Raw genomic sequence first — 14,889 nt, 5'->3', positions numbered from 1 at the left:
CTTTCCATGAGGCAGGGGAATTAGACAGGGCTGCCCTCTTTCCCCGATTCTCTTTACATTAGCTTTTGAACCCCTCTTGATAGAATTAAGGTCATCCAATGGGTGGAAGGGATGTGTGGAGCGCCAGGTATCACTCTACACAGATGATTTACTTCTGTATATGACAGACCTGAGTTGACAACATAATGAGGATACACACAACATTCGGTAACTTCTCAGGTTGCAAATTAAATGTGAGTAAAAGTGAGTGTTTTCTGGTGAATCCACCTGACAGAGGCTCAACTTAGTTCATTGCCATTTTGTCTCTTGCCCTCTAATTTCTGATACCTGGGGGTCCACATGGCCCATAACTGGGGATTACTACACAGACTGAACTATTCAAGCCTCGTCAGTGATGCGAAAGCAGACTTGTAGAGGTGGAGCAATCTCCCTTTATCCCTTGCAGGTAGGATCCGAACCATAAAGATGAATGTGCTTCCAAGATTTCGATTTTGATTTCAATGCACCTCTACTTTTTTGCCCAAACCATTTTTAAAATTATGGTTAACAAATTGATTTTGGCTTTTATCTTTGCGTACAAGTGTCCCAGAGTCTGCAGCGCTCTTCAAAGAGGGTTTATCCCCCCCCCCACGCCATCTCCAGTTTTATTATTGGGTTGCCAGCATACAGTAAATACTGCAATGGCTTAGTGACCTTGGCTCAATTTGGAGCAAAAGTGAGTCTCCTTTCCGCACCATAATTACTGCATTCCCTACAGGTGTCTGCTCGAGTCTTAGGTAGTCTTCTCCCTCAGGATTTGGAAACAGTTTTGGCAGCATTTCAACCTCCTCTCTCTGTCGACATTGACCCTGATGTGTGACAATCACCTCTTTTTGCCTTCAGGCTTGGATCCATCATTCAGGACTTGGAGGGGGTCCTGTGCATTTTGGGGACTTGTTTTTAGGGGGGAGATTTGCCAGCCTTGAGAAGCTCATGGACAAATTTTGTTTGCCCAGCTCCAACCTTTTCCCTTTTTTTCAAATTTGAGATTTCTCAGGTAACATTTTTTCTTCCTTCCCCTTGACTCCACCCTCTTCTTTGTTGGAGTGGGTCTGTTTTTGGCACAGAGGATCTATTGCAAACTTGTACGGCCTTATTCTTTCTTCAGATCCGACCCCTTCAATGTAGTGAAGGAGAAATGGGTGAAGGAGCTAGGCCCTGTACTGGCTGATGAAACTTGGAGGGCGGCCCTCTACGGAGTGAATTCTACTTCACCTTGCGCCAGACTGAGTTTGATTCAGTTCAAAGCACTACATAGAACACAGTGGACTAAGGCAATAGATGAGGTTCTTTTGAGATGTGGGGAACATGTGTGATCGTTGTTCACTTACACAAGCTAACCACACTCACTCGTTTTGGTCTTGTCCGAAACTTGCTAGCTATTGGGTTTCCTTATTTGATACAGTATCTACGATGTAACGGGCGACCTTAGAACCTTGCCGACTGGCAGCAGCATTCTGAGCCTCTGACTCATCGGGTCAGGACAGACATTCTTGTCTTTGCCTCTTTAATAGCCAGGAGACAAATATTGATGAATTGGAGATCTCCCACACCACCTAAAGCATCAGCTTGGTTGGGTGATTTGATGTCATTCCCATATCTACACATTCCAACATACATAAGAAACAGTAGAGAGTCGTGAACACAGCCCAGTCCATCACGCAAACCCGCCCCCCCATCCATTGACTCTGTCTACACCCCCCCGCTGCCTTGGGAAAGTGGGCAGCATAATCAAAGATCCCTCCCACCCGGCTTATTCTCTCTTCCAGCCTCTTCCATCAGGCAGGAGATACAAAAGTCTGAGAACACTCACTAAAAGGTTCAAAAACAGTTTCTTCCCCGCTGTTACCAGACTCCTGAACGAACCTCTAATGAACTGAACTGATCTCTCCACGCACCTTCTCTACTGCATAGCACTAAACTCTGTATGCTTCATCGATGTCTATTTTTTTTAAAATTTAGACTACCCAATTCATTTTTCCAATTAAGGGGCAATTTAACGTGGCCATTCCACCTACCCTGCACATCTTTGTGTTGTGAAACCCACGCAAACACGGGGAGAATGTGCAAACTCCACATGGACAGTGACCCGGGGCCGAACCTGGGACCTCGGCGCCATGAGGCAGCAGTGCTAACCACTGTTCCACCGTGTTGCCACCAGACGTTTGTGACTATGTATTTATCGGATGTCCTCTGTTTTTTCATGTGTGGAAAGATCTGTCTGGATTGTACGCAGAAGAATACTTTTCACTGTACCTCAGTCCACGTGACTATAAACCCAAATCCATCCCAACTGGAGAATATTAACTATATCATGAGGGGCTAGGTGGGGAGATTCTGTCCGAGATGGCGGCGATTTATCTCGTTCTTTAAAGAACTGGACAACATTGACTGTGAAGGAAGTTAGTTTATAATGGGGGTTGTTTGATTGTTCTAGTTATAAAGACCAATGTATATGCATATCATTTTTCTGATTCTTTACTTTAAATCCAAGATGGCGCCGGAGCGTGGCGACTCTCTGTGAACTCTCTCAAACAGATCCTCTGTTTACATCTCTCATCCCTATTATTTATTTTGTTTTTATTTTATTTTATTTTCATGTGCTTAATGATCTGTTGAGCTGCTCGCAGAAAAATTATTTTCACTGTACCTCGGTACATGTGACAATAAACAAATCCAATCCAAACTTATATATTCTGTATATTTGTCTCTTGATATTGTCGTTTTTGTTTTTTTTTTAAATTCAATAAATCTATATAGTTTTTAAAATACAATTACTTTCCTGAATTTTATGCTGATTTCAAGCTGTGGCAAGAGGACGTCTCAGCGTCTGTCAAAGTGGTCTTGCCATTTGGCCGAACCTTTCCCAAGTGTAGGCCTCAATTGAATGCAGCCGGTGAGAAAATGGACAGCTCCTTGGTTGTGGCGGATCAGAAAATCGAGCAGCTCCTCCATGGGGCAGCTGGCTGCTGAAGCCTGGGACGGGAAGGGGGAGCTGGTTCCTGAGGGGGAAGAGCCTGAAGAGTGGGCTGAAGTACTCCTCATCCTCCAGGTCCGACCAAAATAAAAGAGAAAGAAGTCCGGGGTCATTCTGTGGGGAATCCGCTCAGGGTCTATGGTTTTGCCACTCGCCCTCTCATGCAAATTGTGTGCAGTTCACATACTCTGTCTCTTTGAACTTCAAAATTGAATTGAAATCAGGAGAGGTCAGTTCAGTTCATTAGACGTCCTTTCAGGAGTCTGGTATAATGGCACAGGAATTTGCATATTTACAAAAAGACAACGGCGCAATGCACCTATTTTGAGGCTAGTCTTAACATTTCTGAATATATATATATGAATTAAGGGCAGCACGGTAGCATGGTGGTTAGCATAAATGCTTCACAGCTCCAGGGTCCCAGGTTCGATTCCCGGCTGGGTCACTGTCTGTGTGGAGTCTGCACGTCCTCCCCGTGTGTGCGTGGGTTTCCTCCGGGTGCTCCGGTTTCCTCCCACAATCCAAAGATGTGCGGGTTAGGTGGATTGGCCATGTTAAATTGCCCGTAGTGTCCTAAAAAGTAAGGTTAAGGGGGGGGTTGTTGGGTTACGGGTATAGAGTGGATACGTGGGTTTGAGTAGGGTGATCATTGCTCGGCACAACATCGAGGGCCAAAGGGCCTGTTCTGTGCTGTACTGTTTTATGTTCTATGTTCTATGTGAGCTTTGGGAGTAGCAATCCGATTATCATCCACTGACCATCCATATTTCCAATGAGAATAGGACATGCAGCAATCAAAATTCCCATTTCTCCCAACATTTAAGAATGTCATGGTCTGTGCACAATGTACAATAATCTGCAAAAATACCAGGCAGGTTAAAAATCCTCTGCTTCTTGGTGACTTTGTTCCTATCAGGCCCCTTCTCAGTGACCCTCCCACAGTGCCAAAATGATTATCACCACACCATGCCTCATTATTCCACTGTCTATTTTGTATTGAACCTGAATTTGAACCATTCAGCTACCGACAGCAGACTTCAAAGCTGTTTTCTTCATTGTGGATATCCATGGCTCTCAAGCGGCTGAGGTACCGTTTGGTTGTCACCGGCTGTGTGAAATGTATGGATCAAGCGGGGGAATGCATGCTTGTCTATCAATGGGGTCAGACAGGTAACAAAGTAGAATACAGGGATGTTAAACAAATTTAGCTCAGGTATCTGGTTCTTCTCCAGTCAGGAATCAAGATGGAGCCTTTCAAGGTTGAATGATCTTTTTGTACTGTCAATCAGGCAGAAGTGTGGCCAGAATCACAGGCTCCAGTGTGACAGGAGTGATATATAGAGAGGGAGAGAGATGGCTCGATGCCAGCAGGTATACTCGACTGGGCATATTCAGGTTAGCGTTCAGGTGTCCATGGTTACTAATTTGTGTACTAATTGTGGGCTTCCTGCCAGTATTTTGGGTTTTGGCTCACCCTCCACTTGTGAGGAGTCTGTGGATTTAGTGACAGCCATGTGATGAAAAATAGAAAGAAAGGGCAGCATTTCTATTCCTGGAGACAAAGTACAGTTGTGGGTGGGTTTTCCCGCTGGACTGTCCGTCTCGCTGTCACCTAATGAGGTCAAGGATCTTGGCTCCATATTTAAATGCCACCTGAGCATACACAATCAACTCAGCAGACCGACTGTGTGCAGGAAACATCTTCAAATGGATGCACTAAAAGGAACAATGATTCCCCTGGGGCATGCATCGGTGGAGCACGCCAGAGGATATCTTCGGCTCAAGGGATGGCTCCAGGAGGCACACCAGCCTCACATCGCCAGCTTGGGTTACAAGGTAGATCGGCTCAATAGGCATCTGCCCAGGAAATGCCATCCGCTGCAGGGAGAAGATGAATTATCTCGTCCACTCCACCAGGGTAATTCAACCTTCAGCACACTCCAGTCACACACTCTCATAATGGCATCACGTACTCAAAGGGTTACACTGATCAGGGATCTCACACGATTAGCAGGGGAGACATCAGCACTAATGAACATAGAACATAGAACATAGAACAGTACAGCACAGAACAGACCCTTTGGCCCTCAATGTTGTGCCGAGCCATGATCACCCTACTCAACCCACGTATCCACCCTATACCCGTAACCCAACAACCCCCCCCTTAACCTTACTTTTATTAGGACACTACGGGCAATTGATCATGGCCAATCCACCTAACCCGCACATCTTTGGACTGTGGGAGGAAACCGGAGCACCCGGAGGAAACCCACGCACACAGGGGGAGGACGTGCAGACTCCACACAGACAGTGACCCAGCATAATGTTTCATGGAAACTTTAGCATCACCAGCATCTAATCCATCATATTGCACAATCTCCATCCTCAGCAGGCATGCATGCTTCCCAACCTCTCCTCCATCTCTTCTTACCATGTTCCATTCCATTTAGTTTCATGCAGGTCAAGCTCACACATAACTGGAGGGTCATACCCCAGAGGGCAGGAGGAATGTCGAACGTCCTGGATTGTCTGCCTTTGAGGAGGATGCTGCTGTGTTGGCAGGCAAAGAAAAAGATCACTCCTGTGGGGAAAGCAACATTGGCCTCTCCCAGCCAGCCAACATGCATGGACCCTCCATGAGTTGACCACATCCTGATAATCACAGTCAGACACTTGCAATGCTGTAGTCTGCCTCCACATGAACTAAATCTATCTTCTCTCTTTTACAGGCACCAGCAGGCCTAGACAGACCACCATGTCAAGCCCCCAGGCCATCTCATGCGAGGATGCATCACAGGAAGAACCATCATTGCATTTGCCAATGTAGTGACACACATGCCAGTGGGCCATGGATCTAGATTAGGCTCAGGGTCACATTCTGGAGAACACCTACTGATCACATCTCTGCAGCAGTCAGGGGGCACTGGCAGCCCAGGTCTCTGGGAGGACTGCTGGAGATCAGCTACCCACTGAGTCTGACTCAGTCTCTAACAAGCTGGAGATGCATCAACAAGCAGTGGGAAATCAGGCAGAGTTGCGAGAGACAGTCAGCAGACAAGAGCGAGGGATAGAGGAGTCTATTCGTGTTCTGCCTTCTGTCGTGACGCTAACACGCAAGCGCTTCGAGGTTTCCAAGGAAGGTGTCGGCTGCCTTGGAGACAGTGGCCCGGCAGGATTTGCTGGCTTTGCGCTCGGAACTGCACCATCACTGTAGGGATTGGTGAGATCCATCAATGGCGAGGTGGGGGGGGGGAGAGGGGGGGGCGTTAACCTTCACCCAGTAGCCTCTTCTCCTGAATGAGTCAGGCAGGGAGGAGGACCAGCAGGTGGAGACCCTAGGGCCATCCGTACGGGTGGATCCGAGTGTATTTAGCCCATCCCAATCCCCTCTGCGTGTGATCCCATCATTTCCAGCTTTACAAGCCAAGGAGGGTGCACCTTCCTCATTGCAGAAGACCTAAAGTAGGCCGGGGCCTCCAGATCTCAGCCTGGTTGAAGACGCATGTCAAAGTTATCAAAGACAATAGGAATTATCGCGCAACTTTGTAAATACATTTTTTTGTTCATGAGAATGGACTCGCCATTTGAAAGCGTTATGCATTTGTATCTATGTGTCCTCATTGCAAGGTGTGCCATGATTCCACTCTGTGATCGACTCCCTTAGTAAGTCTTACATTCATATGATGTGTAGCTGAGTCACGGTAGTTACTTGAAGCTTGTGTTATGTCAGGGAGATGTGTCAAGCTGTGTTTTCAAAATGCATCAGTGCCCTCTACTCTTTCCAAGACGACATGGAGTTATGTGTGTTCATTGGCTTTCGAGGGTTGGCTGTAATTGTTTCTCAAAATGAGATAGCTGCATTCATTAGCAGTGCAAAAGCAGAGGCCTGTCGCCATGATGGTCTGAACCATGTGCTCATATCCGTCTCCACTCGAAGCTTCTCATTAAGATAGAGATGACTACATTAGGTGTTTTGTGGGCAGCACGGTGGCACAGTGGTTAGCACTGTGGCTTCACAGCACCAAGGTCCCAGGTTCGATTCCCGGCTTGGGTCACTGTCTGTGCGGAGTCTGCACGTTCTCCCCGTGTCTGTGTTGGTTTCCTCCGGGTGCTCCGGTTTCCTCCCACAGTCCAAAGATGTGCAGGTTAGGTGGATTGGCCAAAAAGGTGAAGAGGGGTTATTGGGTTGCGGGGATAGGGTGGAAGTGAGGGCTTAAGTGGGTCAGTGTAGACTCAATGGGCCTTGTTCTGCATTGTATGTTCTATGTTCTCTGACACAATGTTTTCCCTTCCCAGAACTTACAGGTACAGATTCCTGGCTGGGTCACTGTCTGTGTGGAGTCTGCACGTCCTCCCCGTGTGTGCGTGGGTTTCCTCCGGGTGCTCCGGTTTCCTCCCACAGTCCAAAGATGTGCGGGTTAGGTGGATTGGCCATGCTAAATTGCCCGTAGTGTAAGGTTAATGGGGGGATTGTTGGGTTACGGGTATACGGGTTACGTGGGTTTAAGTAGGGTGATCATTGCTCGGCACAACATCGAGGGCCGAAGGGCCTGTTCTGTGCTGTACTGTTCTATGTTCTATGTCACTGACCTGCTTGACGGTTGCTGAACGACTCTCTCACCATCTCCTGGCTTTTGCCCGGCCCCCAGCCCCTCCCTGTTGCTGGCTGGCCTGCTCTCCTCGGCCTTGGCTGGGTCCTGTCACCCCACGTTGCTGGACCACTGCTGGCCGACTGGCTCACCTTGGCTTGCGGCTTTCACCGGCGCCTCTCACATCACATCACTCGACCAGAGTTTGGTGTCGCTCTGCTTCTTCTGCTGAGCCGATCAGTAAAAACAGAGTTATCAGGCTCTGATTGGTGCCGACAGACAAGGCCGGCACGGGCACCCCCCTTCCCAATTGGTTGGGTTCTTGTGCCGAGACACGGTGTGTTTCATTGTAAATCTGCCTCTGGGTGGAAACGCTCTGTGGAGAGTACTGCACAAACCCAGTTGGGCTGTCCAAGCATGCAGGATGCCTGTGGTCTGCTCGCTGATGGATCATTCTGAGTTATGTGCTGCATTGCATCTCTCCTCTGTGGTGATCACAAATTAACTAGATGCAACACAACTGAGCAAACACTAGAGGGAGAGCTATAAATACACCGGGACAGGATGTACAATTTTCTTTAACGATGTACAGAAAATATGTAAAGAGAAAAAGGGGGATGTGGTGATCACAAGTTAACTAGATGCAACACAACTGAGCAAACACTAGAGGGAGCACGGGAGAGCCATACAAGTACACCGGGACAGGAAGTGAGGACACACTTCACAGAAGGCAGAACTGGTAGCAGGACACAGACACACCAGCTAGTAGCATTTGAGGTAGCCGTAGGTTAAGCTCTGAAGAGAGAACGAATTCACAATAAAGCATCTTCTCCACATTTGAGACTACGAGCTTTATTAAGACACGAGGAACAACACAGATCATTCTGAGTTATGTGCTGCATTGCATCTCTCCTCCACGGCACTTTCAGAGGATGCCGCACGAGTGTCATGAGCTATCATTTGACTGAGCACTCCTTATCGCCAAGCAGCCAGCCCTGTAATTGCTGAGGCCCTTTGAATATCTGAGACACCGAGGGGTGACTGAGGATGTATAATTCATGGGAACTCCCACGGTACCTGCCACAAACATGCTTCTGATGATCGCAAACCAGTTAGACATTAAGGGAATGGAACCCTACCCTGTTAATGAACACCAGGGGCTGCTGCCATGGAGCTCTCAAAGCTGCATGTATGCAATCTGTACTCCAGGAAAGCCTGATGATGGCAGTAAACCACAAAAGGCTAGCAGCCTGGCTAGCTTCATTGAGTTCAAACTTCACATAATGATGAGTCTTATTGTAGAGGGCATCTGTCATCTCCTTAATAGAGGGCAGCACAGTGGTTAGCACTGTTACTTCACAGCTCCAGGGTCCCAGGTTCGATTCCCGGCTTGGGTCACTGTCTGTGCGGAGTCTGCACGTTGTCCCTGTGTCTGCGTGGGTTTCCTCCGGGTGCTCCGGTTTCCTCCCACAAGTCCCGAAAGATGTGCTGTGCGGTAATTTGGACATTCTGAATTCTCCCTCCGTGTACCCGAACAGGTGCCGGAATGTGGCGACGAGGGGCTTTTCACAGTAACTTCATTGCAGTGTTCATGTAACCGACTTGTGACAATGAAGGTTATTATTATTATGTGTTTCGGACTGTAAGATGACGCATGGATCCCTGGAATGAAAATACTTGAGCGTGGTGGTAACCTTCAGGGGCTACTAGCAGGGATGTCTTCCTAGTGTCATAATATCCACTCATCTATATAATGAGATGCAGACAGGCAGTGATTGACACACAGGATGACCAATGGACACACAACACAGAACAACCAATCACCAGACAGGACACCACCACTATAAAGCCCACAGGGCATTAAGACTCTCCCTCTCTCTGGGCCCAGATACTGAGACAGTCAGAGTGCACAAGCTAGTGAGCACTGTCACCATGTGGTAGCTAGTAAGTCTGGTCAAGCTAGTAAGAGGCCATCAGTCGGATTAGCAGAGTGTCAACCCACAGCTGAACATGTACAGCAGTTCATAGTTAAATAATACAGTGTTGGATCATCTCCGGTGTCAGATGTTTGTTTCTAGCTTCCCTGTAACCAGTTGCAATCAACATTAAACCAACCTGCCTAACACATCACCCAGTCCACGTGATGTTAGATTCCTCCCCACACAAAACTTGACAGACATGATTTACCACACCCCTTGACAAGCACAGATGTGAGGGGCATTGTATTTCCCTCCTCTCCAGACAGGAACATCATCTTCAGTGGACTTGTGCACGTCACCTCGATTGGATGGGCCTCCCTTTCTCATTCTCTGGTTCTTGTTGGGCTCTCCTGGACCTGAGGCAGGGGCTTCTCACGAAGGTGCGCTCGGCAGCGCCAGGCTCTTCTCCTCCTTAATTGGATAATTGCCATCAAATAGGTTAGAATTGAGCACAGGCTCCACTATTCAATCCCCTTTCTCCCTGTAGACTGAAAATGGAACAGATTAATGAATACCGGACAAATATAGTAGACCTCCCACTTAAAAACAGGAAGCTCTGGAGCTACATCCGCACCACTCGCGGTTTGCTGATACAGTGTTGAAGCTGATGCACTAACTCACATATCCAGGTGATCAAGATGCCAAACCTGGGGTGGGATTCTCGGCCAGCGGGATGCTCTGTTTTGCCAGCCCCCGGGGGTTTCTCGACGGTGTGGGGCTGCCCCACTATGGGAAACCCCTATTGACCGGCCGGGGTAACGGAGAATCCGGCTGGCGGGTCGAGGCTGAAATGTGGCGCGGCCTATCTATCGACCTATCTATCTATCAATTTATCTATCTCTAGATCGATCTATCTCCTATCCATCTGTCTATCTATCTGTCTCTCTATCTATCTATCTATCTATCTATCGACCTATCTATAAATCTATCTATCAATCTATTTATATATCCGTCTATTTATCTGTCTATCCATCTATCTGTCTATCTATCTATGTATCTCTCTATCTTGCTAGCTATCTTTCTATCATTCTATCAAACTATCCATCTATCAATCCATTTCTCTATCGATCTGTCTGTCCATCTGTCTATCTAGGTATGTATGTATCTATCTATCTATTTATCTGAAAAACTACTTATCTATCTATCTATATATCAATCAATTATCTGTCTATCCATCTGTCTATCTATCTCGCTGTCTATGTATCCATCTATTTATTTATCTAACTGTCTGTCTATCTATCTATCTATCTATCCATGAATCTATCTGTCTATCTAACTATCTATGTATCAATCTATTAATTTATCTATCTATCGATCTATGTATCTATCGACCTATCTATCTATCCCAGAGATAGAACATAGAACATAGAACAGTACAGCACAGAACAGGCCCTTCGGCCCTCGATGTTGTGCCGAGCAATGATCACCCTACTCAAACCCACGTATCCACCCTATACCCTTAACCTTACTTTTTAGGACACTACGGGCAATTTAGCATGGCCAATCCACCTAACCTGCACATCTTTGGACTGTGGGAGGAAACCGGAGCACCCGGAGGAAACCCACGCACACACGGGGAGGACGTGCAGACTCCGCACAGACAATGACCCAGCTGGGAATCGAACCCGGGTCCCTGGTGCTGTGAAGCATATATGCTAACCACCATGCTACCGTGTTGGAAGAGGTTAGGATATGATCATTAAATGTGCCACTTTGCCAAAGGAACTCATGCAATCTCTGACCTGGTGTGCGGATTAAGCTCAACTTGCACTTTAGCAATGCCTGAATGCCCTTTGGACAGTTACCAATGCCAATTGGAGACAGCACATTCGAGGCTTTCGGTGATGATCTCGAAGATATGCAGTAGCTGTGTTCCTGAACAGTTGCCTGCATTTTCCATTCTCACAATCCTCTCTGTCAGTGCTCAAATGGTGAAGCCAATGGCTGCTGGAGTTTAAAACGCACCAAAAGGTAGTTGCTCCAATTGCATCTTCTCAAGATAGACTTCCTTTTTTCTCTCGGCTGTGACTCGATTTCAGTGTTGTGAATCTAAGCAGTTTGAGGGTGCTGCCTGTGGACACTTCCCACTCTGCTTCACACCCCTCCTGTGCAGATTCTTTTCCAGTTTTGATTTCAAACTGTGCAAAATACCTTTGGGGTTTCAAAATGATGGTGCTGTATTTTTACTTTGAGACCAGCTTCAACTCTCCCCATCAATCCAATCTTCGTGCAACCTCAGCATGTACAGGGAGAGTTCTGTTCAGTTGTTCTGCAGTCTCCCCCAATAACCCTGGATCTCACTGTCATTGTGATGGACATTCCAGCTCTTCCCCCTCAACCCATCACTGTTGATGTCCCCGTATGCCATGTGGACCTCTCCCCTCCACATCTCATGGCTGTGTGCATGTTTATCTAAAGGAGTGAACCTCCCCTTTACCCCTCTTCCCCAGTAGATCCTTTTATTATATTTTTCAGCAGCCCAGTATCAGTCTGGGGCTGTGGTACGATGGCAAAGCTCTGAGCACCAAGCTGTGCCTTATCCCAGTTGAGCACACAGCCCTTGCCCCTCCCTGGAATGGAGCAATGTGCGTGCCATGCGTAGCTCTGTACCATGGCCTGAAAATCCCCAGGACTGCCTTTAATCTCTCATCCTCAATTCTTTGCCCACAACCATGGACTATGGCTACCTTTCAAAGATTCCTTCAGGACTGAACATAACAGTCTGCCTTCCCTGCCACCCGTCCATGTCACCATCATCCTTCCCTCCCCCACTAAGTGGACGGTTTCTGTTTTAGCGTGCTGCCCGGCCCAAGACCCACGGAGCACACCTTCCTGGAGTACGGAGGAAATCAGTGAACATACCAACCCTACACTCGACCAGTGTGGCAGCTCAATGGCAATGGTGAAAAACTGGAACAACACAGTTGCAGGTAGGTTTCGCATGTTGCACTCACCTCCGATTCCTGCGCAAAGTGAGGGTGGACAGGGGGTGAGGGCGGGGTAGTGGTATTGCCACTGGAATAGTAATCCAGAGACCCAGGGTAATTCTCTGGGGGCCCACGTTCCAATCCCACCACTGCAGATGGTGAAATTTGAATTCAATGAAAATCTGGAATTAAAAGTCTAATGATGACCATGAAACCATTGTCGATTGTCGTAGAAAACTGGTTCACTAATATCCTTCGGGGAAGGAAATCGGCCGTCCTTACCCGGTCTGGCCCACGGGTAACTCAGACCCCACACAGCGATGCAGTTGATTTTTCACTGCCCCCACTGAAATGGCCACTCAGTTCAAGGGCAATTAAGGATGGTCAGCCCAGCGACGATCATCATAGAATTTACAGTGCAGAAGGAGGCCATTCGGCCCATCGAGTAGCACCAGCTCTTGGAAAGAGCACCCTACCCAAGGTCAACACCTCCACCCTATCCCCATAACCCGGTAACCCCCACCCAACACTAAGGGCAATTTTGGACACTAAGGCCAATTTATCATGGCCAATCCACCTAACCTGCACATCTTTGGACTGTGGGAGGAAACCGGAGCACCCGGAGGAAACCCACGCACACACGGGGGAGGACGTGCAGACTCTGCACAGACAGTGACCCAAGCCGGAATCGAACCTGGGACCCTGGAGCTGTGAAGTATTTATGCTAACCACCATGCTACCGTGCATACCCCGAGAACAAATAAAAACAGCCATTATATCCGATTGCATTTCAAACTGGTCTAATATCCCAACATGCAAATAACTGGCCTGACACGGATCAGTGGGAAACCTGGCCCACCGTCAGCAAGATTCCAATGTTCTGCTCCCGCCTGCCACAAAACCCACTGCTGGCAGGGCTGAAAAATTCCACCCAAAGTGTCTCACAGCAGAGGGATGCAGTTTGAGTCCTGATTCTTTGTCTGCCGCATTCACCATCTCAGCCTGACTGTTACATGGAAGAGGTGCGATACTTTGCAACAGGAATTAAGTGCTGCACACTTGCACCTCCTGACAGCCTGATTTAAAATTGCACTGGCTGAGGACTGAGTGCGGGTCACCCACGCAAGCAGTCAGTTCGGGAAAGTGGAACACAGGGGAATAAGTATGATAGGTGGAGAAAAGGGAAACATACTTAAGGTGGTAACACCACAGTGGATATACTGAGTGGTTGAAAGGCTGTAAAGAATACTCTTTGTTTCTCCCTTTTATCCCAGATTAAATCAACTGGGTTGCATTCAGTATCCCATCATATTGGAACAATGGAGTCTGGGAATGTGTGAGATGAGACATTATAGGGTTGATACTAACTCGACTGACAGGAACAACGGACTGCATTCCTGATCAGGTGTCTTTCACATGCAGCCTCATGGATGTTAACTTGGCTGTTTGAAGCAGAAACGGCAGCTGGCTTGCAGGGCCGAGCGGGGTGGGGGCAGGCAGCCAAGAGGCGAGCCACCAGCAAAGGTTGCCAGCAGTAACGTATGTCGGGAGTCTCAAACGTTTGAAGGAGGGATGTGTGAAGAACTCAGGACAGCAGTTCTGATTTTTTCAGTTTGGGGCTGGGAAGAGAGCCAGTGCTCATTCCAGCCCCATCAAGAACATTTTAAAATGTACTGAAGAATCTTGCCAGCTTGCAATAGCTTTACCTGGTGGGACTGATGCAGTAGGAACACAGCTCTGGAATGGGAATCAAGTTAGGGGCAGCAGGGTAGCATGGTGGTTAGCATAAATGCTTCACAGCTCCAGGGTCCCAGGTTCGATTCCCGGCTGGGTCACTGTCTGTGTGGAGTCTGCACGTCCTCCCCGTGTGTGCGTGGGTTTCCTCCGGGTGCTCCGGTTTCCTCCCACAGTCCAAAGATGTGCGGGTTAGGTGGATTGGCCACGCTAAATTGTCCTAATAAAAGTAAGGTTAAGGGGGGGGTTGTTGGGTTACAGGTGTAGGGTGGATACGTGGGTTTGAGTAGGGTGATCATGGCTCAGCACAACATTGAGGGCCGAAGGGCCTGTTCTGTGCTGTACTGTTCTATGTTCTAAGTTGCACAATCTTCACTGCACACCCAGTCTTTTCCTGTTGATCAGGGAAACCTGAAAATTCCCCCTTAAAAACCAGTACAGCCACTCTCTCTGTGACAACACCATGTCACCCCCCACACCCTGCCATGGTACTCATAAAAATAAATCTTCGCAATTCCAAGAGTGGCTCATGTGAATACCACACTGAAGTATGCTGAACTGGCTGTAATTTGTTTTCTCAGAAGTGTGCAGGCTAAGCAAACAGAGAGCAAAGTGATGGAAGGTGTCACCCACGGTGCTGTCAA

The sequence above is a fragment of the Scyliorhinus canicula genome, chromosome 26 (assembly GCF_902713615.1).
Source record: "Scyliorhinus canicula chromosome 26, sScyCan1.1, whole genome shotgun sequence".
NCBI lineage: Eukaryota > Metazoa > Chordata > Chondrichthyes > Carcharhiniformes > Scyliorhinidae > Scyliorhinus > Scyliorhinus canicula.
This window is presented reverse-complemented; position numbering follows the sequence as displayed.